The sequence below is a fragment of the Ursus americanus genome, chromosome 25 (genome assembly GCF_024610735.1).
Source record: "Ursus americanus isolate L20-20 chromosome 25, mUrsAme1.1.p, whole genome shotgun sequence".
Lineage (NCBI taxonomy): Eukaryota > Metazoa > Chordata > Mammalia > Carnivora > Ursidae > Ursus > Ursus americanus.
The window spans coordinates 19,757,148-19,782,579 of NC_142151.1; the positions used below are offsets into that span (position 1 = coordinate 19,757,148).

Sequence of the window (25,432 nt, forward strand, 5' to 3'; positions counted from 1 at the left end):
GTTGTTTAGAATACACATAGGAGGGGGGCTTGGGTGGCTCAGTCAGTTGAGGAACCAATTCTTAGATTTGGCTCAGGTGATGATCTCATGGGTTGTGAGATCGAGCCTTGCGATGGGCTACACCCTTGGTGAGGAGTCTGCTTGAGATTCTCTGCCTCTGCCCGTCCCCCAACCTGTGCTCTCCTGCATGCTCTCACTCTCTCTAAAATAAATAAATAAATCTTTTTAAAAAATACACATAGGATTTCACAGACTTAGTAGAAAGAGTGTAAAATATCTCTGTGATACTCTTTTCCAGCTTTATGGAGATATAATTGACACATAACATTTTGTAAGTTTAAGGTGTACAATGTGATGATTTCGTATATGTATATATTGTGAAATGATTACCACAATAAAGTTAGTTAACACATCCATCATCTCACATAGTTACCATTTGTGTGTCTGTGAGTGTGTTTGTGTGTGTTCAGAACTTCTAAGATCTACTCTTTCAGCAATTTTCCATTATACAATAGTAGTGTTAACTATAGTCACCATGCTGTTCATCACGTCCCCAGAACCTACTCATCTTGTAACTGGAAGTTTGTACCTATGACCACATTGACCCATTTCTCCCTACCTCACCCCTTCAAGCCTACCCCTGGCAACCACCAATCTGTTGTTTCTATGAGTTCAGTGTTTTACTCCATAAAGAAGTGAGATCATACAGTATTTGTCTTTGTCTGAATTATTTCATTTAGCATAATGCCCTCAAGGTGCATCCATATTGTTGGAAATGGCAGGATTTCCTTCTTTTTTGTGGCTGAGTAATATCACACACACACACACACACACACACACACAAACACACACCACATTTTCTTTATTTATTCATCTGTTGATGGGCACTTAGGTGGTTTCTGTGACTTGGCTATAATGTAAGTAATGCTGTGAAGGGGGGGTGCAGGTATCTTTTAAAAGCAGTGTTTTCATTTTCTTCAGATATATACCCAGAAGTGGGATTGCTGGATCATACGGTAGTTTTATTTTTAATTTTTTGAGGACACTCCATTCTGTTTTCTATAGTGGCTATACCAGTTTACATTCCCACAAACAGTGCACTTTTTTCCATGTCCTGGCCAGCATTTATGTCTTATCTTTTGATAAAAGCCGTTTTAACAGGTGTGAGGTGATATCCCATGGTTTTGATTTGCATTTCTGTGATGATTAGTGATGTTAAGCATATTTTCATGTGCCTGTAGGCCATTTAAATATCTTCTTTGGAAAATTGTCTGTTCAAGCCCTTTGCCCATTTTTAAATCGGATTATTTGTTTTTATTTATTTAGTTAGTTAGTTACTATTGAGTTGGATTTTTAAATATATTTTGGATATTAACCCCTTATCAGATGTATGGCTTATGAATATTTTCTCCCATTTCTTAGGCTGCCTTTTCATTTTATTGATCATTTCTTTTGCCTTCCAGAAGCTTTTTAGTTTGATGCAGTCCCACTTATTTATTTTTGCTTTTGTTGTTTGTGCTTTAGGTGTCATATCCAAAAAATTATTGGCAAGGCCAATGTCAAGGAACTTTCCTCTCTGTTTTCTTCTATGAGTTTTGTGATAAAAACATTCAAGTTTTTATTCCATTCAAGTTAATTTTTGTGAGCACTGTAAGGTAGGGGATCAGTTTCATTCTTTTGCATGTGAATATCTAGTTTTCCCAGCACCATTGAGACTATCTTTTCTTCATTGTGTATTCTTGGCTCTCTTGTCAAATATTAGTTGACCATATATGCATAGGTTTTTTTCTGGACTCTTCCATTGGTCTGTGTGTCCATTTTTATGCTGATAGCATACTGTTTTGATTTACTGTAGCTTTGTAATATAGTTTGAAATCAGGAAGTGTGATGCTTCCAGCATTGTTCCTCTTTCTCAGGATTGCCTTGGCTATTCTGAGTTGCATGTGGTTCCCTATGAATTTTAGGATTGTGGTTTTTTTTTTCTGTAAAAAAATGCCATTGAAACCTTAATAGGGATTGCGTTGAATCTATACATGCCATAGGTTAATATGAACATTTTAACAGTATAAATTCTTCCAATCTATGAACATGACTTATTTTTTCTAATTGTTTGTATCTTCTTCAATTTCTTTCATCAAAGTTTTATAGTTTTCAGTGTACAAATCTTTCACCTCCCTGGTTACATTTATTCCCAAGTATTTTATTGTTTTTGATGCTATTGTAAATGGGATTTTTTTCTTTATTTCTTTTTCAGTGGTTCACTGTAAGTGTATAGAAACACAACTGATTTTTGATTTTGAGTTCTTTAGTGACATAGTTTTTTGGTGGAGTCTTCAGAATTATTTCTGTTTCTCTGTGTGTGTCTGTGTGTGTGTGTGTGTATAATTATATACATGAAATACAATTCTCTCTATATATTCATATATATATGATAATGTCATCTGCAGTAAAGATGCTTTTACTTTATTTCTTTCAATTTTGGTACCGTTTATTTCTTTGCTCTAATTCTCTGGCTACGACTTCCAGTACTATATAAATAGGAGTGGTGGGAATAGGCACATCGTCTTGTTCCTCATATTAGAGGAAAAACTCTCAACCTTTCATCATTGAGTATGATGTTAGCTGTGGGCTTATCACATAGAATCTTCATTTTGTTAAGATATGTTCCTTCTATACCCAATTTGTTAAGGTATTTGTTATGAATGGATGTTGAATTTTGTCAAATGCTTTCTCTGCAACTTTTGAGATAATTACATGATCTTTGTAACCCTTTCCCTTCTATTCCAGATATGAATTCCACTTGATCACAGCATATGATCTTTTTATTGTGCTGTTGAATATGATTTGATAGTTTTGGGGGAGTTTGAGAATTTTTGCATCAATATTCACTAGTGATATGGTCTATAGCTTTCTTAAAGTGTTCTTATCTGGCTTTGGTGTCAGGGTAGTGCTGAATTCATAAAATTAGTTTGGGAATGTTTTCTCCTCTTCAACTTTTTGGAAGAATTTGAGAAGAATTGGCATTAATTCTTTAAATGTTTGGCAGAATTCACCAGTGAAACCATCTGATCCTTGCCTTTTTTTTTTTTAATTGGGAAGGTTTTGATTACTTATTCAATCTTCTTACACATTATTGATCTTACACATTATTGATCTGTTTTCTACTTATTTCTGATTCATTGATAGGGTGTATGTCTCCAGGAATTTGTCCATTTCTTCTAGGTTGTACAGTGTGTTGGTGTATGTAGCTGTTCATAGTAGCCTCTTATGAGTCATTGTATTTCTGTGGTATCACTTGCAACTTCTCCCCTTTTATTTATAATTTTGAGTTCTGTCTCTTTCTTGACTAATCTAGCTAAAGGTTTTTCAATTTGATTTCTCTTTTCAAAGAAGCAACTCTTAGTTTTGTTAGTCTTTTTTATTGTTTTCCTGTCCTCTATTTCATTGACCTCTGTTCTAATTTTATTATTTTCTTCTTTCTGCTAATTTTGGGCTTAGTTTTCTCTACTTTCTCTAGTTTCTTGAGGTGTAGAGTTAGGTTGTTTATTTGAGATCTTTCTTTTCTTCATGATGTGTGTATGTGTTTATTGGCATGAAGTCTTTCATTTTTAACAGTTTAATCGTAATGTGCCCTGGCATAGCCTTTTTGAGGTTCAACTTATTTAGAATGCTTTGGGCCTCATGAATCTGGATGTCCCTTTCTCTCTCCCCAAGTTTGGGAAAATTTTAGCCATTATTAATTTAAATATACATTCTGTCCCTTTCTCCTTCTTTTCTCCTTCTGGAGGTCCCATAATGCATATATCGCTTTTTAAAATGGTATCCCATAGGGGTATTGTAGGCTTTCTTCACTCTTTCATTTTTTTTTAAAGATTTTTAAAATTTATTTGACAGAGAGAGAGAGTACAAGTAGGTGGAGCAGCAGGCAGAGGGAGAGGGAGAAGCAGGCTCCCCACGGAGCAGGGAGCCAGTTGTAGCCTCGATCCCTGGACCCTGGGATCATGACCTGAGTCGAAGGCAGGCACTTAACCAACTGAGTCACCCAGGCACCCTCTTTCATTTTTCTTTTTGCTTCTCTCTGGATAATTTTAAATGACCTGCTTCTGGATCATTATTTGTTCTTCTATTTGGTTGATTCTGCTGTTAAAGCTATCTATGGAATTCTTTAGTTCAGCATTTGTATTCTCCAGCTCTAAGATTTCTGTTGTTTTTTTCATGTCTCCTGTTTCTTTGTTGAACTTCTCATTTTGTTCATGAATTTTCCCTCTTAATTTTGTTTAGTTGTCTGCATGTTTACTGAACTTGTTTAAGAGGATTGCTCTGAAGTCTTAGACATTTCATAGACCTTCGGGTTTTTTAGGGTCTGTTATTGGAGCTTTATTACTTTTCTTCGGTGGTGCCATGTTTATCTGATTCTTTGTGATCCCGGATTCCTTTCCTTGGTATCTGCACATTTGAGTAAATTGTCTCTTCTTCCAGACTTCATAGGTTCACATTGACAGGGAAAGGCCTTCACCAGTGAGCTCAGCTTGGAGTATTAAACAGCTTAGCTGGTCCTGTCCTTGGGCAGGCAGAGCTTGCTATTGGGGTCTTTATTTGGGTATGGCTACTGCCTGTGTTCTGAGGTTGGGGTGCGAGTGCAACTGACTGGACTCTATGTTCAAGTAGTGCCAGTGGGTGGGCTCCCTCACTGGGCAGAGTTCTTGGCTATACTCTGCAGTCAGGTGAGACCACTAGCTGGACTGCGCAATCACTTCTGATCAGGTGAGGTCACAGCCTGTTTTCCTTGGCAGAGTGGTGCCACTGGTTGGACTCTGCAATTGGACAGGGTTATGGGCTAGGCTGGACAGTTGCTCCTGGTCACATGGGTTTTCATGCTGTGCTCCCCTACCAGATAGTGCTCCTGGCTGGACTCCGTGTTCAGGCAGGGCCTCAGGCAGAACTTCACGGTTGGATAAAGACTCAGGTTGTGCTCTGTGATCAGGCAGGGCCATAGGCTCTGTCCTGAAGTTGGGCAGGGCTACAAGTTGAACTTTGCTGTCGGGTAAGCCACTACAAAGCTCCACTGTAGGGCAAGGTTGCTGGCTGGGCTCTCTGGTCAAAAGGGGGTTCCAGCTGTGCCCCACAGCTGGGCGGGGATAGGGATAGTGCTCTGTGGTCAGGTAGAGTAGTTTTCCATGTTCCCTTGTCAGTGAGGCTACAGGATATGCTCTTCAATTGGGCAGGTCACTGGCTGGGCTCCCTGCCCTGGTGAGCCCACAGGCTATATTTAGCAATCAGTCGGGCCATGGACTAGGTTCTGCACCAGGGTCATTGTTCAGGCTCCTTGGTTATGCAGGGCCAAGGCTATTCTTAGCAGTTGGACAGGGCTGCTGGCTTGGCTCCCTACCCAAACATGGCTGTACGATGGGCTCCATGGTTGCCTGGGTTCTTCGGCTGGGCTTCCTGGTCAGGCAAGACTGCCTTATTTTAAGTTCACCAATTCTTTTTCAAGCATAGCTAATTGCTATTACCATCCACAAAATTTCATGTTACATTTTTCAGTTAATGAATTTTTATTCAGTTTTGTCTCATATATGCCATGTCACTTTTTTTTTTTTTTTTGAGAGAGAGCACACATGCACATGAGCAGGGGAGGGAGGGACAGAGGGAGAGGTGGAGAGAGGGCTTGCTCCTACTGAGTGTGGAGCCCAGTGTGGGGCTTGATCTCATGACCCTGAGATCATGATGTGAGCCGAAATCAAGAGTTGGGCACTTAACCAACTGAGCCACCCAGGTGCATTCTGCCATGTCACATTTTCTATTCTCTACCCCCCTACCCAAAATGTTAATATTGGTGTCGACTTTTGTGGGCATTTTAAGTACAATTGTTTTCTCATTTGAGGTTGATGATTCCATTAAGTCATGTTGTTTGTTCTGCTTCTTTTTTTGGGTGGTGTTCAATTGTTTATTGTGTCTGTTGGTTTTCATTCATGGTATTATCTTTCCTTGTGTTCCTGATTTTATTTGACTTTGTGATATTATATTAAAAATTCTTTTACTAATCAGAAGGAAATGCAGTTCAAAACCACAATGAGATATCATCTCATACTTGTTAAAATGGTCACTATCAAAAAGATAAGCAACAACAAGTATTGGTGAAGATGTGCATTAAAAGGGAACATTTGTGTGCTGTTGATGGGAATATAAATTGGTGCAACCACTACAGAAAACTGGGGGTTCCTCAAAAAATTAAAAATAGAACTATCATGACACAGCAGTCCTACTTTTGGATATTTATATGAAGGGAATGGAAACACTAACTTAAAAAGATATATGCACCCCCACGTTTATTGTGGCATTATTTACAATAGCCAAGACATGGAAATAACAAATGTACAGTGATGGGTGAATGGATAAAGAAGCTAGTATTTTTAGACAGTGGAATATTATTCAGCCATAAAAATAATGAAGTCTTGCTATTTGCAACAACATGGATAGAACTTGAGGGTTTTATGCTAAGTGAAATGAGTCAGAGTAAGATAAATACTGCATGATCTCACTTATATGTGGAGTCTAAAAAAAAACATAAAAAGAAATAAGCTAATAGATACACAGGACAACTTTGTGGTTGCCTAAAGTGGGGTGTGAGGGGATAGGTGAAATGGGTGTAGGGGGTCAGAACATACAAATTTCTAGTTATAAAGTGAGTGAGTCATGAGATATATAGTAATGTACAGTAAAGCAATTATACTTAATAAAACTGTGTTGCATATTTGAAGGTCGCTAGGTGAGTGGATTTTGAAAGTCCTTTTCACAAGAAAAAAATGCTGTAACAAAAATCATTTGGAAAAAAATTCTGATGCCTTCCATATGATATCATTTTTCATAGAGGATTTTCCTTCACTTTTCCAGACACATGGGGTCCTACCAGTCCAGAACCACTTTAAATGAAGTTCAGGAGTTAAGCTTCCATGACCCTACAGATGATGCAATGTTGAGTTGCATGTTCAAGGGAGGGCTTGCTTACTTCCAGATTATCTTATAGGTATAGTTCTTTGTAGTGGGTAAATTATTCACGTTCCCTTTCTTAAAAAGTTCCTGATTTTGACTTCTATTTTCCCAGTCCCACAAGACCACCAAAAGCGCTGCTTAGCCTTTCAACTGCTCCTACTGTAATGGCCACTAATACTCCTAGGGTAAGTATGTGTAGAGTTCGACTTCTTGTTTTCTTTCGGATCTTGTTCCAGCAAATTCTGGGGTATCTTGTAAGCTCTTTAATGTCTTTGAGAAGAATCTTGTCTATAGTCCTATGTTTATCATTGATACCCTGGTTTCCATGTGGTATCATTTTCCTACTTTTTTCTTCATCTTCAAGTTAAGAATTACGTTTATAACTTGAAAACATGTAATAAAATTGAGAGTGTTAAGGAAATATGGCCATAGTGATATCAGTATCCAAGTTCACAAGACTATTTTAATTACAAAGCTTCACAAACATCTTAATCATGCACATCTGTTTTCCATAAGAATTATAAGATTTCCTCCTAGGAATTGTCGAAAATATCAATCATAACTTAGAATTTATGCCAAAAAACCCTTGAGATACCAAAATGTGAAGTTTCTTTAGGAAAGCATTGAGTAAACTGTCATACAGTTTACTAAACTATCACGTATAATTATTAGTGTCTACATTTGGGATTTTAGGCATTCTTATTAGCTCTTCATGAAAGTTTTTAGGTCATTACATGGGTATACTGAATGAATTCTCTTTCTCTTTTTTGAATTAAATGTGTTTCTTCCACTCAAAAAGCTCAAATGTAACATTTTATCCTATATGTTTAAAAAATTAAATTTTATCATAGCAGCTACAGATGAAGTAAATGGAATTTTGAGAGGAATTGCCACTTTCTACTTCTAATTGGCAAAATACTACCATGCTTACTGGATGAAGCAAAAAACCAGGAGGCTAGTTACCATAATAAGTGAGGATTAAGGTAGGAGATTGGATTCGCCGCTGCTTTTGAATATCACATATGATAAACTCCACAGGCACTGTCTCTTTTAGCAACGTTTTAGCACAAGGTTGTCTCCCATGGAACTATATTGTAAATGTTACATGATTCCCAATATAGCATCAGACTGCAGTCCTGGAAAAGCTTCTATTTATATCTCTTAGAAACAGTTTTTATCAGGAAGTGTTTTGCCCTCCTGACCAGCCTTCTCATAACCTTCTTGAAAGTACCTTCTCTGAAATGACACAGGGGACCCAGAGTTACTTGTTAAAATGTGTGATACAATGATTTAAAAAAATATAATGAAGACCTAAAAAGAATGAGGTAGTATCATTAGCTGTCATAGAACCCCAGACTGAGAAATCTGAACCAAGACACCACATTCGTTTAAAACAAATCTTACTCTGCAGCGGGCTCTTGAGAATATTGAGTCTGAGTTTTTCTTGCTTGGTCTTGGTCAGCTTCTTTAAATTTTGCCTCACGATGGATTCTCTTAAATAAAACTGAAGTCTGCTGCTGATATTATAAGGATACACTTGTTCCAAATACATTATGTCTTCACTTAACCCCTGTAAGGGAAAAAAAACCCAAAAACCCTGCACAATACTTGTGACTTTATGACACTTAGTGGGCCCTATTGGACTTAAATAGAATAAAAGCTATCAGTCAAAATCTGCTGGTTCCTGATAACCATAATTTTATAAGGAATGTAAGCAGAACTTAGATAAGCTCTTGCACCAGTATATATTTCTGACTTTTTTTCTTTGTACTGATCTGTGTTTTCCTTTCTTTTAGAATGAATGGTTTAAGAATCACAAGTCTTTTTGATTTGGGGATGATTCGAATGGGGTATGATGGAGTATCTAAAATCTTGGAATTTTTGTTTCATCAAAAATGTTTAAAATAAAGCATTTAAAATACATCAAAAGGCAAATATAAAAACAGAATAGAAATATTGTAGGTTTTTATATTTAAGTCAGCATGATTAAACACTAAGCAAGGGAAAAGATAGCAAGGGAATAAAGAGTTAAATTCTGAGCCCAGTTAGGATTGAATATGCATGGGCTAGAGATTTCCAGGGAAGGAGCTGTGCCTTATAGGTGAAAAACAGTTGGGAAGAGGGGCTGAACAAAAGAAACCACTTGGGAAGAGAGGTTACATGTTGCATGAGCTAGTGAAATTGCGGAATGTAGAAAATGCATAACCATTCTTAATAATCACATAAAATTAAAGAGTGATGCTCAGGCCAGAGTAAATTCTTTAAGGTCTCAAGAGAGTGGATCTTTGTGAGGCCTATATTTTTTACTTCCCTGTCCATCATTCTGTCTTAGTGGTCTAATTCGACCATAACCATAGTATTTAACATTGTATTAAAAGCTTTCCATGTTTCAGGCATGCTTTAATGTATCCACTCTGAATCTTCCTAACAAACCATGTGGCAGAAACTGTTTTAGAGATGAGGAAACTGAAGGTGAAGTTCTTTAAGCAAGATCACATGGCTGTCAGTGGTAACTGAGCTCCAGAGTCTGTTCCTCCACCACTTGCATCAGCCTTCTGGCTATGTACCACACTTAGCCTCAGTTGACTGTGACACCACTTAGGGTCACTTGAAGCATTTTTGTAATTGCTTAGAATCTCTAGGACACTTAAGATTCAGAGACTCTTTTGAACTTAGTGAACTAAATCTCACTTGCTTTTATGTTTTCTGATTTTAAAAAATAACAGAGATTCCCTTCATATTCCATTTTAAGGAAAAGACATTTTTTAGAGGGGGGGGGTGCAGAGAGAGAGGAAGAGAGAATTTTAAGCAGGCTCCACACTCAGCATGGAGCCCAAGGCGGGGCTCAAACTCATGACCCTGAGATTATGACTTGAGCCAAAATCAAGAGTCAGTCAGTTAACCAACTGAGCCACCCAAGTGTCCCAAGGAAAAAACATTTTATAGACAACCATGAAACATCTCATATATTGCTATGTTCCTGGTACTATTTGAAACTTTTGTCATTTAATCCTTGAAGGAATTTTATGTTAGTAACATAATTTCCACATTAATAAATTTCAGTGGAGATATGGGATTTAAACCCAGTTTGTTTGTTTTATTTCAAAGCAAGCATTGTCCTGCAAATTATTACAAAGAAAAGTTAAGGTTATTTTGATTATAAATGACAAGATGTTTATAATATTGAATATCTCTGGGGAAGGCTATCTGAATAAGTCTATAGCTAGAGATGAAATCTGGCTGCTAGACAGCCTGAGGAAATCCCCAGCTGCTAGGCCGATGGACCATTCATTTAAAGATGGAAGCACTATCATGAGATTTGTGTAGGAATACTATTCCCATATCTTCCTCTATCCTAAGAAAAAAAAAACCAAGAGGGTAGATCAGCCTACATTTAAACTCAAAAGATAAGTACCTTCTGCTTTCTGGTATAGATGGCATTTCTGATAGCACTATTCTCTCAGTGAGGAGATACTCACAGGAGACACTAGTGGTGGTCTTAGTTACGCCCAGAAATGTGCAATACTACACACACACACACACACACACACACACACACACAAGTACTAAGACAGCAAGGAAAGAAAAACTCAGGTGATTTGCAGAAGATTGCTTGAAAACAAAAGAGAGTCGATGCACTTGACCTCTAAACATGCTGCTCCCTGGAAAGTGGTTGGACAGAAATGGGGACCGACTTTTCCCGTGATGAGAAAGAGTGGTATGAATTGTACTGGGTCGGTTCGGTGGCAGCAGCTCGATGCTTGCACAAATGGAGCAAAAATGGAGGTAAAAATAGAGTTGCTAGAGCCCTGAAGGCAAAACTGATTATGAGGCAAAACTGTTCGCTTCTTCGTATAATATTTGGTGCCAAGCTTACATAGTTAGAGACTTTCTGGATGGGCGACTGCCCATATCTATCAACAGATTCCTAGCATTACATTGGGATCACAGGCCATGTTGTGATGGAGGCATATGCTCTTGGCTTCTCAGCAGATAATGAGGTGCAAATGCAATAGGGAGACCTTAGGCTAATCACACTATGTCTCTTCAAAATACATGATATCATCAGAAGAAAAGGACGATGGCAGTTACGAAGCAAGGTCGTCGAAGTTCCCCAAGGCCCCTAGGTCTGGCATACGATAAGCATTTTAACATGTGTGAAAATGTTGATTTTTGAAATGTTTCATAAGGGTGTGACTAGTTGTAAACAAATTAATGTTTTTCTACACTTTCCATTAACTGTAATCAATAAAATCCAAACCAACAAGAAGGGCCAATTTTATCCTCTCCTATGCTAGCTTGATTAGGACAGAGCCAGAGACCTGGAAGAAGCTTTAATGTCTATGTGAAAAGGCTATAAATCCGTAATAACACGACCCTCTGGGGACTGCTATGTTGGAATGATTGTTTGCATTCCAAGTTACCTTTCATTGAACAGGCATATTGATTAGATACCAGGTAGCAGCAATTATACTAGGATTATTAATAACTGATTAAGACACATGATCATTTAGGAAGTTGTGTTCTAGTGGGACAGATAAAAACAGGTAACTGGAACACAAGTTCTAAGGTAGCACAGGGTTGGTGAACTCAATCCAGGCTGGGTAGCAGGGAAGGAAAAGACATCTGAACAGGTCTTGAAGAATGGTAGGCTGACAGTGAAGGGGAGAAGGGTATTCAAGGTGCATGGGGGAGACGAGAAAATGAACAAAGTTTGAAAGAGCCTAATGTATACAGGGAATCTCAAGCAATTTGGTATTTCTTTACTGCAAAGTGCAAAAGCAGGAACAGGGGAAAGTATTATGGTCAGAGAGGGATGTGAAGAATATACAATGGAGAACATTTTTTGCCCTACTAAGAAGTTTAAATTTCAGTTTTTTGAGGTCATAGGAAACCATTAAAAGGTTTTAAAGAGTGTGCTCAACATTTCTAGTTTGTGATTTAGATTTGTGGGCCTCTCTAGTTGCAGTGGAGAATGCATTTGAGAGGATAAGACTAGAGACTTCTGACTGAACAAGAAATAGAAAAATAAACCAACCATCGGAACTAGAAAGGGTATGTTGGCTAGTATGACACAGAACTCTATACCAGGCGGCACATCTTAAGATGAGAGAATTTCATCTTTTATGTGTTTGAGGTTTGGGCATCACACAAAGATTATTGCCAACTTCCTGAATTATTCATAAATTGTATCTACTTTTTATTAAGTGACACATATAAATGGCCAACGATAAGGTCCTAGAGGTGAGCCAGTCTGCTGACAGAAATTCTGGTCATACCAAACTGTTATTTTCTCCCCACTCATGTGTATCTGTGCCTCTGCTCACATTGCTTTCTCCACTCGAGTGTTCTTTTTCCCTTGTCTGTTTAGAAAACTCCCCTAATATTCCAAATGTAACCTCTTGTGACACTTCTTCCCTGAAGCCTTCTTTTTCCTCCCTTGACCCTTCTCTTCTCTGTGCCTCATGATGACTTGTAAGTACTTCCATTGTAATGTTACCTCTTACCGATTCCTTACTAAGGGTCAGGCACAATGCAAAATACTTTTCACAGACATATGATCTTATAGTAACCTTACAAGTTATTCCAGATTACAGATGGCAAGACCAAGAATTTCACCAACATGACGTGACTTGCTCAAGGTCTGGTGGTTAGAAAGTGAAGACCAAGGTTTGAATCTTGGTATGTCAGCCTGCGACATTTATGTGGTTTCTCTAATGTCAAACTGTTCTATTTCTTCCTCATCTCATATACTATAAGAAATTCGAGAACCAAAATGTCCTTTACCCCCATGATGCCTGGCAAGTAAATAGTAGGTGCTCAAAAACTATTGTTTGAATGCATGAATGTTTAGAGCAATACCCCTGTGCCAAGTAGTTCTTCAGTACCTAGAATTCCATATAACTGCGATGGGCAACACAGTGTCAAATCTACTGATTTAAGAATACACTGAAGCATAATGTCTTCCAAATCCATCAATATTGTTGCAAATGGCAAGATTCCTTTTTTTTTAAAAGAATCTTTTTAAAGATTTAAATCTTTGTAAAGATTTTATTTATTTATTTGTCAGAGAGAGAGAGAGAGAGCATAAGCAGGGGGAGCAGCAGGCAGAGGGAGAATCAGGCTTCCCGCTGAGCAAGGAACCCGATGAGGGACTTGATCCCAGGACCCTGAGATTATGAAGGCAGACGCTTAACTGACTGAGCCACCCAGGCATCCCAAGATTCCTTTTTTTTTTAAGGCTGAATATTGTTTTATTGTATGTATGTATCATATTTTCTTTATCCATTTATCTGTCAATGGATATTTGGATTTTTTTCGTATTTTGGCCTTTATGCGTAATGCTGCAATGAACATGGAACATGGAAATGCAGATATCTCTTTGAGATCACAATTTCAAATCTTCTGAATATTTGCTCAGAAGTAGAATTGCTGTATCATCTAGTAGTTCTAATTTTAATTTTTTGAGGACCTGCCATACTGTTTTCTGTAGTGGCTGCACCATTTTGCATTCCCGACAGCAGTGTACAGGGCTCTGACTTAGCATTATGCTAAGAGAAATAAGTCAGTCATAGAAGGACAAATACTGCATGAGTCCACTAATATGAAGTGTTTAAAATAGTAAAACTTAATAGAAGCAAAACATTAAATGGTGGTTGCCAGGATATGGAGGGAGAGGAAATTGGGGAGTTCTTATTCATTGGGTATGAAGTTACAGTTACACAAGGTAAGTTACACAGTATAAGTTCTAGCGTCTGCTGTTCAACATAGTGCCTGTAGTTAATGGTATAATATTGTGCACTTAAGAATTTATTGGGTGTATCCTCATGTTCAGATTTGTTACCACACAGAAACAAAACAAAACAACAAAGCAAAACAACAACACAGAAACATGATGTAACTTTTGGAGGTGATGGATACGTTTATTACCTTGATTGTGGTGATGATAACAATGAGTGTATGCTTATGTCTAAACTTATCAAATTGTATATATTAATTATGTAAATATGTATGCATTTTTAAAAATATTCCAATTATACCTCAATAAAGCTGTAAAAAATACACTAAAGCAAATATGACAAAATCTGATTTAGGTATAGAATCTCATGAAAGCATTAAACAGTATAATGGCATATTATAGGGATCTTTTTAAGGACAAGGCTGTCTGAAAAATGGTAAGTTTATCATAAACACTGTCAGGAATCTGGAAATAGTGGTTAAAATCACTAAGAGAAAACACCGACTATGGTAGTGTGGTGAAAGTGCATTCTGCTGAAAAATGTTAAAAATTAACTTTTATCTTTATATTGAATTAGTGTATAAATACTGCTTTTCAAAAATCAATTTACTATGTCATCATTTAAGTGCCTACTATATGACAATTGCAACTATGATTGTGTCTTCTGCATGAGTCTATTATATGACAAATACAAATACGGTTCTGCGTACTAAATAGGGCCTACCAAATAAGCAATTACATATATGATTGTGCCTACTGTCTAAGAATTAAATATGACCACTACAAAGATGAATGTAATAGCCTTCTTTCCATTGAAGAAATTAAAACTTTGTAAAAGATGTTAATCTTACAAAGTAATAGGGGAACTAAATTTGACCATAGTTGTGTCACACACCATCCTGAAGCCATATAAAATAGAGGAATGAGAGTATCCTTATTTAAGCCAATAATTTGGGGTGAGATTAATGTTGGGCAGTCAAGCAAAAATGGCCCCATAGGAGAGACTCAGAGAAGGCTTTACAGAGGAAGCACTATTGGACCTGAAGAGATTGGGGGAAGCAAAGCACATTCAGATAGCTGGGAGAAGTTGAACAAAGTTGTAGAAACATAAAAACCTTTGACATGGTTAGGGCAGCGTGGGTGGTTTCATCCGACTAGAGGATAAAGTATAGGGGGAGGTATGTATGTCAGGTAGGGCTAGAGGGAGATAGGCAGGGGTTGGGTCACAGAGAACAATATATGGCATACTAATGAATTTGAACTTTATCTGTCAGATGTCACTCAAAAATTTTATGGTGGTATGTGTGAAGTTAGTTTTTCCTTATAGAAAATGTGTCTATGCCATGGAGATTTGATGATGGAGGGTAGGTGAGAAAAAGAAGAAAACTTTAATTGGGAGAAAGATAAGGCATTTAAGACGGGTGAAGTAGAAATGGGGATGGAAGTTCAGGTATCAGGACTGTTAAAGGGAGTAAACTCTACTGATTTTTTTTTTTTGAGATTTTATTTATTTATTTTACACAGAGAGAGCGAGAGAGAAAACAAGCAGGGGGAGCAGCAGGCAGAGGGAGAAGCAGGCTTCCCGGTGGGCAGGGAGTCTGACACAGAATTCCATCCCAGAATCCTGGGGTCATGATCTGAGCCGAAGGTAGACGCTTAACTGACTGAGCCACCCAGGCGCCCCAACTCTACTGATCTTAGGGACTAATTAATTGTAACTGGTTTCCGAGGGAGAGGAAGCAGTCGCCGATGGCTTCTGGATTTCTGACTTGAATGCCTGGATTTCTGACTTGAACGGTGAGGTTACTGTTCACTTAGGAATAAAATGCAGGAAAAGAAGCAGGTTGTGGGTGGAGGGGGGAAACGAGGCATTGGTGTAATTCTGCCTAGTGTGAAAAGTGCAAGTTCTAGAGTTATACACATCTAAGCCCACTTCAGGCTGTTGTTGGCTGTGGGACCTGGGGCAAGTTGTTGAAGAAATCAAGTCAAATTGAGGCAGATATCAATTGAAGCTCCTTTAGGAATAAATACTGTAATCAAGTTACTTAATACAACATTGAATAATTGAGGAAGAATTAAGGTTAATATGATTCTTTTATTGAGCCTTTAACACTAGTTAGTATATGTCCACAGTCTAATTTCACTTGCTGTCTCTGTAGACTAATATTTAAAGAAATCCAATTCTATGGTGTCAATCTCATGAAACCCTCATTAATTAGCTACTTGGCACATTCTAAAATCATTACTGTCTGTGTTAATATTAGTAGATTGGTGTAATATGACACATCTAAACAAATCTATGTAATCTCTAGAAGAGTAATAAACAAATGAACTGTGATTTGAAAAGATATCTTAGTTGTAGTGCAACATAAAACTATAAATATCACCCCTTGCCCTCAAATGAAGACCAGTCAGATGAAAAAGAACAACAAAAAAAACCCAGATACCTGCAGAGAACAATAAAGGAAACTAGATAACTATATTCGTAATATAATATTTCCAGTAAATGATAGAGGAATCCAGTAAATGGATTTACTGGATAAATGATCTACTATCTGGTAAATGATAGTAGAATAGGTGAAAAGAAATAAGACGATCGTCTGAAAATATTTATACGAAAAATCATTACAAAGTCAACATGTAAAATCGCCAAATGTAGGAATTTGTCCTGAAAGCCTATTTGATCGGGTGAGATCAGGTAGTGGAGTTCTCATTAAGTGTGTGGTAGCTGGAAAAATAGCGCTTTATGGAAGACTAGATTCATTTTATTTGGAACAGGCCCCTGTGGAAAACGAAGTACGTCACTGAAGTTGTTCTCTAGATTATCCGTGGCTTTGAGGCTAGACTACTCAATGAAGCAATTGTTTTCTTATTTCATTAATTCTTCTGAAAAATAAACTTGCTCTGTATTCTCTGGAAACAAAAACTGTAAAAATTGTGTTTTCAAGGGGAAGTGAATGCATATGCTATGAATTAATTTGTCTGCAAGTCTGGAAAATATTACTGGATGTGGCGAACATTGATCAATTTCAACAACAACAACAAAGAGCACACGATCAGCAGTGTATGAGACACAATCTCTTAGAGGGAGACTAGATTCCCGCACCTCTTTGTGACCGTGAAGTCGCTACAAACAGAATAATCCTTGGCACATGGTAGGACTTCACATATTCATTGAACGATGCAATAGTTGGGAAGACAAGTAAAACGTAACTGTAAATTCAGCTAAATAGGTGGTATTTAACTATTTTTTATTCACAGGAGTCTGTTCTTTGGCTGTCATCCCATTTATTCAGTCATGATTTTTTTTTTAAGATTTTATTTATTTATTTGAAAGAGACAGCTAGCGAGAGAGGGAACACAAGCAGGGGGAGTGGGAGAGGAAGAAGCAGGCTCCCAGTGGAGGAGCCCGATGTGGGGCTCGATCCCAGGACTCTGGGATCACGCCCTGAGCCAAAGGCAGACACTTAACAACTGAGCCACCCAGGTGCCCCCGGTCATGATTTTTAAGCAACCATTAGTCATTATTTGGTCTCATGTTGTAGAACTTATGGCATATCTGGTGTGATATATTAGAAAGACACCTTGCCTTTATAATCATGCATTTATATCAGAAATGCATGATGAGCTTTGAAATACCCCAAATGACTTGTCATTTTCCTTTTGTTTCAATAAGAAGCCTTTTTCCTCGCTCCAAATGGTAAAAACTATAAATTTGGTATGGTGTATGTGTATATGAGTGGAGTGTGTGTGTGTGTGTGTGTGTGTGTGTGTGTGTGTTTTCTAGGTTGAACAAGTTCCTGTTAACTCTATTTATTGAAAGATTCCTTTGGGCTCTTAAAGGACTGTTCTAAGCAATCATTTTCAAGAGGGAAAATGAGGTTGTTGTCTGTCCTATACATTGATGATAAATTATGTTTCATTGAATAATTTTTTTCAACTACAATGATTGTACTGCTAGAATTAGGTCTTCAAAATATCTTATCATCCCCACACGGAATGTTCCCAATATTGAAAATGAAATTTAATGAGATAATGTGTAAGTTTCTATAGCAGTCGTTCTCATTGTTTCTGACAGAGCAGCCTTATTCCCTATGACTCATGTGTTCCTACTTCACACATTCGTTCTAGTTTGTATTCCTTTTAGGCTACATTATTCTTTCCTGTCAAAAGCACAGGCAAAATAAAAGCAAACAGTGACCTAATTTCATTTAAGCATGATTCTTATATCAGAAAGCATGAGAGACACTTAAATGAGGAAGAAAAAGAAATCAACCTTGATTTGACAGTTGTTTGACAAAATTGGAAAGTGAATTTGAAAGTTCATGAGGCCTTGAAATAGTAGTCATATGTTATAGATCCCAGCTTCGCAAAATTTTATTTCTCAGAACCAGAAGTTAAACTTATAAAAGCAGGTGGTCCTTGCTCTCTAGTCTGTTGATCTTATGAAATATGTAGATAAAACTTAAACTGCACAGTGTCTCAAGTATTTCAGTTCTGTTACCATTAAGGTGCTTTCCAACCCTGAAATTCTGTGATTTCACAGTGGAAGCCCTTGAAATTGATCTGAGAGGAGATGTCTTTCTGCCCTATATATGATATATCAAGGTAATGGTAAGTCGTTGTTTGACCAGGGGGCATGTCTGATCACCATGATGTTTACAGCTATCTGGGAACAGCCAAGGTTACGCTGGGATTCCATTATATCTGTTTTGGAATCAAACAGTAATATGACTGTAGCTATACAAATCTGCAGTGATTATAGATATACATTATAGACCTCCTTAAGTACAACCTGAGAAGGAAAAGTAACTTAGCTAAACGGAATAGTTTGGGAAAGTATTTGTGTTTATTGGCACCAAGGAGCGAAAGAAGCAAGATGGAACAGAAATATTCCCCTCCTTCCCCCACTCCCATGATCCTGCAATATAATAAGAAATGCATATTTGGACTTCCTCTCTGGTTCCTGATACAGATCCCCTAAAACTTTTGGAATTCCCTGAGTCATAAAGGTGAAAGGAGAGGCTTTGTTATTCATAACAAACCCCTTTCATCCACCCCTAGTACACTGGTGAGGGGGACCCTTGTTGGGCTTCTAGGTAGCTTCAGGGTGGGGGCAAGCTGACAGAAGAACCAACCATATGATTGGAGGGTTGGAACTTTCAGCTCTACCCTGCCCACCTCCATGAGGGGAGAGGGCCTGGAGATTGAGTTAATCATGAATGGCTAACAATCAATCGTGCCTAGGTGGCGGAACTTCCATAAACACCCTCAACAGTGGGGTTCAGAGAGCTCTGGGCTGGTGAATACACCGTGGTGCTGGGTAGGTGGAGTGTTCAGAAAAGGCCTAGAAGCTCTGTGTCCTTCTCCCAAGCTTACCTGTGCATCTCTTCTATGTGGCTGTTTCTGAGTTATATCCTTTCTAATAAACCGGTAATAGTAAGTAAACTGGTTTCCTAAGTTCTGTGAGCTTTCCTAGCGAATTATCTAACACGGGGAGGGATTCGTGGGAACCCCTGGTTTATAGCGGGTCATTCAGAAGTTAGGGAGGCTGGGTCGATCTTGTGACTGGTGTCTGAAGTGGGAGGCAGTCTTATGGGACTGAGCCCTTAAGGTGTGGGCTCTGCACTAACTCTGGGTTGTTGGTGTCAGAATTAAGTTATATGACACCTAGTTGGTGGTTCAGAGAATTAGAAAGGGGAACCCCTCCCCCATATTTTGTGTCAGAAGTGTTGTGGATAGTACCCCTCCCCCACTGCACAGCTAATAACCAATTCCTGCCAATACTTACTAGACATTTTTAAAATCTGGCTTTTCTTTTTCTTTCCCATCTCTATAGTCACTGTCCTGGTTCAGTCCCTTACCACCTCTGAACAGTCAATATAAATCCACAGTTCTCATAAGTTATCTCTTTTTTCTAAAATGCTTCTTTCCTCCAAATTAACCTTATCCTGTGTCTTTTTAATCCCTTGGATCCTATAAATCTCGGTTCAGGGGATTCCTCTGAGATTTAGTGTTCTCTTTTCTCGAAAGACTGCCTATGTCCCTGGGAAGGTTAGGGACCCTTCTGTTCTCAGCATCATGAGAACAGCACCATGACTGCACTCACATTGCTTTCTTGAGAAGTGGACACCTATGTTGGTTGTCTCTATATTCTCTGAACATAACAGAGTACCTGCGCCGTGACGGTTGCTCCATAAAACATTTCTTGAGGGCCTGAAGCTTGCTCTGCATGCCCCGTTGATAACATCAGTAGAGTCTGCTGTATTTCCATGTACACTTCTTACCTTTGCTCAAGATAGGAGCTGCTCAGGATGATGTCTTCCCTTCAGGTTTTATGACCATTCAGCTTGACACATCTTTCTAAAGCACGTATCTCCCCATATCATTTCTCTACTTTCTTTATCTTCCTATAATTCTCAAGGAAAGTTCAGGATGAAGCTAAAATTCTGGTTTACCCTTTAATACCTTTGGATTTGGGCTTTTCTGAATTTGCTCACCAGCCTTCATTTTCTATGTGCATCTTTGGCACGGATTTATAGAATGACTTGTACTCTTCATAATCAGCATGAGTTTCAAGCCTTTATGACTGCACATCCACTTTCTCTTTTGCCTTGAACACCTTCCTCCTAATGCCTCTTCCCTTCATCTAAATCCTGCCCCTCTGTTAAAGCATTGACTCTCTGGGGAGAGATTTCTCTGCACCACCTTCGCCCACATTACCTCCCCACATCTGAGTCACTGTCCTCATTGCACTGTGAGCTTCCTCATGATGTACCCATCACATCCACCATCATTATCAGTTTATGTTTCTGTTTGCTCTAGGTGAGTACAAATCCCTTGAGGGAAGGACCTCTATCTTCTTGGACCTGCATTTGCAGCATTAAGTGCAGTATCAGACATGTAGTATGAGATCAATTGCAAAGGAAAGGAGAAGGGAGAAACGTAAAGAAAAGCAGAGAGAAGAAAGAGCAGTAGGCATGTACTAATTTCCAGATATTTAAAATCATTCCAAATAGTAACTTCTTTAAACACAAAGGTCCCAGTAGCTGAATCATTGTTGTCCTCTCCGTTTCTACAATACCTTATAAAACAAAGTTTTACAGTCATAATTCATTTGATCCTTGCAAATGAATAGATTTTGGTGATCTTGCCATTTTTGAAGCCAGAGAAAAAGAAACTCAAGAAATTTGTGAAACTAGGAAGAAAACTGCGATGTGAATCAGTCTAATCAATACAAATCTGGATTTTCTGGTACCATACCCAGGACTGGCTACAAAATTTGTGGGGTCTGGTGCAAAATAAAAATGTGGGGCACCTTACTCAAAAGTCCTGAGAATTTCAAGGCCATGCCAGCGGAGCGTTAAACCAAGCTCAGGCCCCTTCCAAGTGTGGGGCTGTGTGTGTCTGCACAGGTTGGCTGCCTGTGAAGCTGGCCCTGACCCGGCTTTCCCATAACTCCATGGGGCTCTCCTTCTGAGCACTAAGAATGAGGTTGGCAGCAAATTGATCAAAGGCAAACTCTGCCTTGTCAAACTAAGGAGAGCAAGAATTAGCATAATACACCAGGGTAAATGTTTTAGGTAAATGTTTTAGGTGTCATTTCATTAGTCCTCACAATAGCCTAGCACCTTCTGAAATGCCTTTCTCCCAACATCTTTACCAGCCAGCTCAGTCCTGTGCCTTTCAAAGCATTACCTCCTCTGGGAAAGACTTCTTTAAGCCCATCGCTCTACTTGGTATGAATCCTTGCCCTCCTGTGTGTTCTCATTATACTCTTTGCTGGCTCCAGTATGTCACCTGTGTTGATTTTGCTTTCTTACCTGATAGGAGAACAAATTGAGACTGAGTCACGTAGCTAAGAAATAAATGCTATTGTTGAGATAATTTAGGTTTATAGCTCCTTTCACTGCTCATCCAGCATTCTGTTATACTCCTCTATCCTGTTCGAGGCCACCTTTGCCAACTCACTTTACTTTTATCCCCACAGAAGAAGTGCAGGGAGGGGTGGGGGGCGGTATCTGGTTCTCTAGGTGAAAGGTAACACACTGGCATATATACAAGTCTTACTTAGGCCTTGTGATCTGGTGAAGGTATGACTCCATGCATGTGAGGGTAAGTATGCCCCTTTCTCTCTCCAAAATTGGGATTAAAGACATAAGCCAAGAAGAATCATTCCTCTAAGAATAATACCTAACAAGCTATCACTTACATCTGCAAAGGGGGGCAAAAGCCCTATGCATTCCAGGAAGCTTGAAGACAGTATTAGCATTCCCTACAAGATTTGGTTTGCTAAAATGCTAAATGCTCTTAGTGTCATAGTGGAACTGCTCCATTGGCCAAATAAACATTATACTGTGATGTAATATCAAATTTTTAAGAGCTTGACTTCACAATTTAAATTTTAAAATACATTTAAAAATGTAATGCATATACCTCTACCTTTAAATATGAGAATTAATATCTAGAACAACAAGGTAGACCCAAATGTTCTGCATATAGCAGAAGACACACGGAAGCCAAAAATCAGCTCCTTGAAGTGTGTTAACTACTGAGATATGACAAAGATGAATAGTGTTGTATGGTTTAATTGGTTTAATTAATTGAAAATGAGGTCATTGATTTTTAGAAGGTGTTTAAAAAGTGCAGTTAGAGATTGACATTTTCTAAAGCGAATTCATAAATCTTTGATAGTCGTCAAATAGAATAAGGAAGTATTGGTATAAATGAGTCTCCTATCCATCATACAAGGCCATATGAGGTTGAATCAATGAGGCTGTTGTTTTGTAACTGGATGTCATTTCTCCACGAATAGTAATAAAGCTCACTGTAACAGAAGCTAATGTGGAATTAATTTAAATTTTTTTTTAAAAAAGGAACTTATTTGTAGACACTCTTCCAGGATATGGGGAGGAAACTGTGAAGAATTGAAGGAGATCCTCATGGGCACATCCCAGGGAATCTCACTCACCGTTAAATCACCTCTCCTCCATTCCTCAGCACTTCCCCCACTGTGGCTGGAGGAGGAACAGAGGCACCCAAACGAGTAAAGCGAAGTGCGCAGCTGAAACTGACAGATCTAAAATGGACGGATTCACTGTGTCTGCCAAGGTCAGCTTGGCAAGGGCTTTGGTCCAGATAACATCATTTTTAACCATTATTTGATGGGTATCCTTTCAGAAGCATAGAAATATTACCTCGTGTCCTTTTAGCTCAATTGCTCAACTTTTCCGTTTTTTTACTATTGTGAAGGAGGCGATGCCTTAAACATTTAAATACACATTCTTTCCTAGCTTTTCAAGTATATAACATTTATTCTAGTTGGCCCAAGAATTCATCAAACCTGGAGAAGATTAAGACATGTTATTGCGAGGAGGATGATGTAATAGCTTCTGACATGGAAAATAAGATTTTTCAAATTCCTTAAGTTTCCTTTCGGTGGATCAAGAACATTGGTGGGTGAAGAGAAGAAAGAAGCTGAAGCTGAAATTCAGCCAGAAATGTGTGTTCTCATTTTTTCTTCCCTGGGCTGATGCTCCAAGACAAAGAAGAGTAAGTAAATAAGAGTCAATGAGACCAGAATTGGGCTTTTGTGCGCACTTCTCATTTGAGACTCTGAGCCTTGCGAGCTGCTCCTTCAAGCTACTTATCTTACGAAGTAAATATTGTTCTTCTCATTTTAAAAATTGAGGCAAATGGAGATGAGCCAGTTTGCTCAAGGTTATTCATTCGACAGAGAACCTGGATTGGAACTCAGGACAGCTGACTAACCACTCTTAAGTATAATACCACACTGCCTTTCTGTGCTGCCTCGTGCACACAGCTGTGAAAAAAATGATGAAAACCTGAAATAAAGTCAGTAAAATTTTAACATTTGGCATTTATAGAATAAATGAGTTTCCGATCATACTGTTATTGATGTGATATCAAGGTACGATACTTGCCATGCTAGTGTCGCCAGTCTGTTAAAAACTCCTAAAATGTTGAGTAGAAACGAAAATTTAATATCTAACTTGCACTTCCATGTTTTCTTGCTTAAAAAAAATACAACTTATGAGTTGCACTTCTGCTCCATTGCATCTGAACTAATAGCATATCTTTCTATTTGAATGTCTTGAGTGGTTTGTTACTGTTGATAATTATGAAAAGTAATTCATTTCTGGTCTTGACTTTTGAAGGACCATAGACTTCTACAACAGGTTTGTAATTTCCTTCAGAGTTTCAGAAAGTAAATTGATTGCAGCAATTAGAGTGCTCTTTGAAGCTCTTTCTGATACGCTACTTTGTTTATATTCTAGCCATTCCCTTAGAGATGGTGTAAATATTTCATAATTATTTTGGGAACCAAACTTTTTATATATAGCTATAGTTTCAGTCTTCATAGTATTTAATCCATCATCCAACAGAATATGCACTACCTCTCAGATGTTATTTTCACTTTTAGGTGGTTGACTCTTTATTCACACATTTTAAAGAATTATTTTATAGCAGTTTATTTGAACTAAGTGAGACATTTCTGATATCAACTTCTATTTTTATTTTTTTGACTATTATAAAAGTTTATTTAACAAAAAAGTTCAATATGAAAATGCATGACCTGATTTTTACACTGTAGTAAAACAGGTACCATGGAGAGGGGACATGTGGAAGCAGTTGATTTCTTCTCATGAACACACCCATTGTTTATACTCATTCCAAGGCTTCTAATGTGATGATACTGTTGCCTCATATTACCACCATTACAGTATTGTGTTTTTGCCCCCTAGTTGCCCTCTCCACACATTCATCTATCACAAGATTTATAAACTGATCGAACCCCCGCAATATTCCTTGGACATGTCTGCCACCATTTAATTTCAATGATAAGTTATTGTCCATAATTTTTTTCAACTGGGGAGAGTGAGCTTTGCTCATGGTGTCTACTCGGCGATTTCAAAGATGCCTCCAAACGGTTGATATTAACTTTTAAAACTTGCTGGTTTGGTTCTCTTTATTTATTGTTTTGTAGACTTGATGTCTCTAGTGCAAGGCTTGCTTCTGCTTGGAAACCTGTAGTGTTACCAATTAAATGATGTAACAATTCAAGTAACGTTAACTACCCTGAACTACCCTAAGTTAAAATGCTCTCAGGCAAAAAGCAGCAGTTGTAAATCATTGGAATTTGAAAAGCCAATCAGTGTCATCTGATAGTTGACACATGCTGGATCTGATTTTTAATGTACAAGGTCTTGGTTAGAAAATGAAGGTGAAGGGCGCCTGCGTGGTGCAGTCGTTAAGCATCTGCCTTCGTCTCAGGGCGTGATCCCGGAGTCCTGGGATCGAGCCCCACATCAGGCTCCTCCGCTGGGAGCCTGCTTCTTCCTCTCCCACTCCCCCTGCTTGTGTTCCCTCTCTCGCTGGCTGTCTCTTTCTCTCAAACAAATAAATAAAATCTTAAAAAAAAAAGAAAAGAAAGAAAATGAAGGTGAGCACTGAGTGTTATATGCAATGAATTATGGAACACTGCATCAAAAACTAAAAATGTACTGTATGGTGACTGACATAACCTAGTAAAAAAAAAAAAAGGAAATGAATCAGAAGCAAAGAAAAGAAAATGAAGGTGAGCCTGCTGTATAATTTCATGCATGTATTCCAACATATGGATTCTGAGGAGGTTCCTACAAAAGGGAACACCTTCAATATTAAATGGAAAAAAACAAC

At 38.2% G+C, this 25,432-nt stretch overlaps 1 pseudogene; it reads right to left on the minus strand.

The window, feature by feature from the left end:
• Nucleotides 1–24,363: 24,363 nt before the first annotated feature.
• On the minus strand, nt 24,364–24,678 carry LOC123781791 (small nuclear ribonucleoprotein G pseudogene; annotated as a pseudogene).
• Nucleotides 24,679–25,432: the final 754 nt, after the last annotated feature.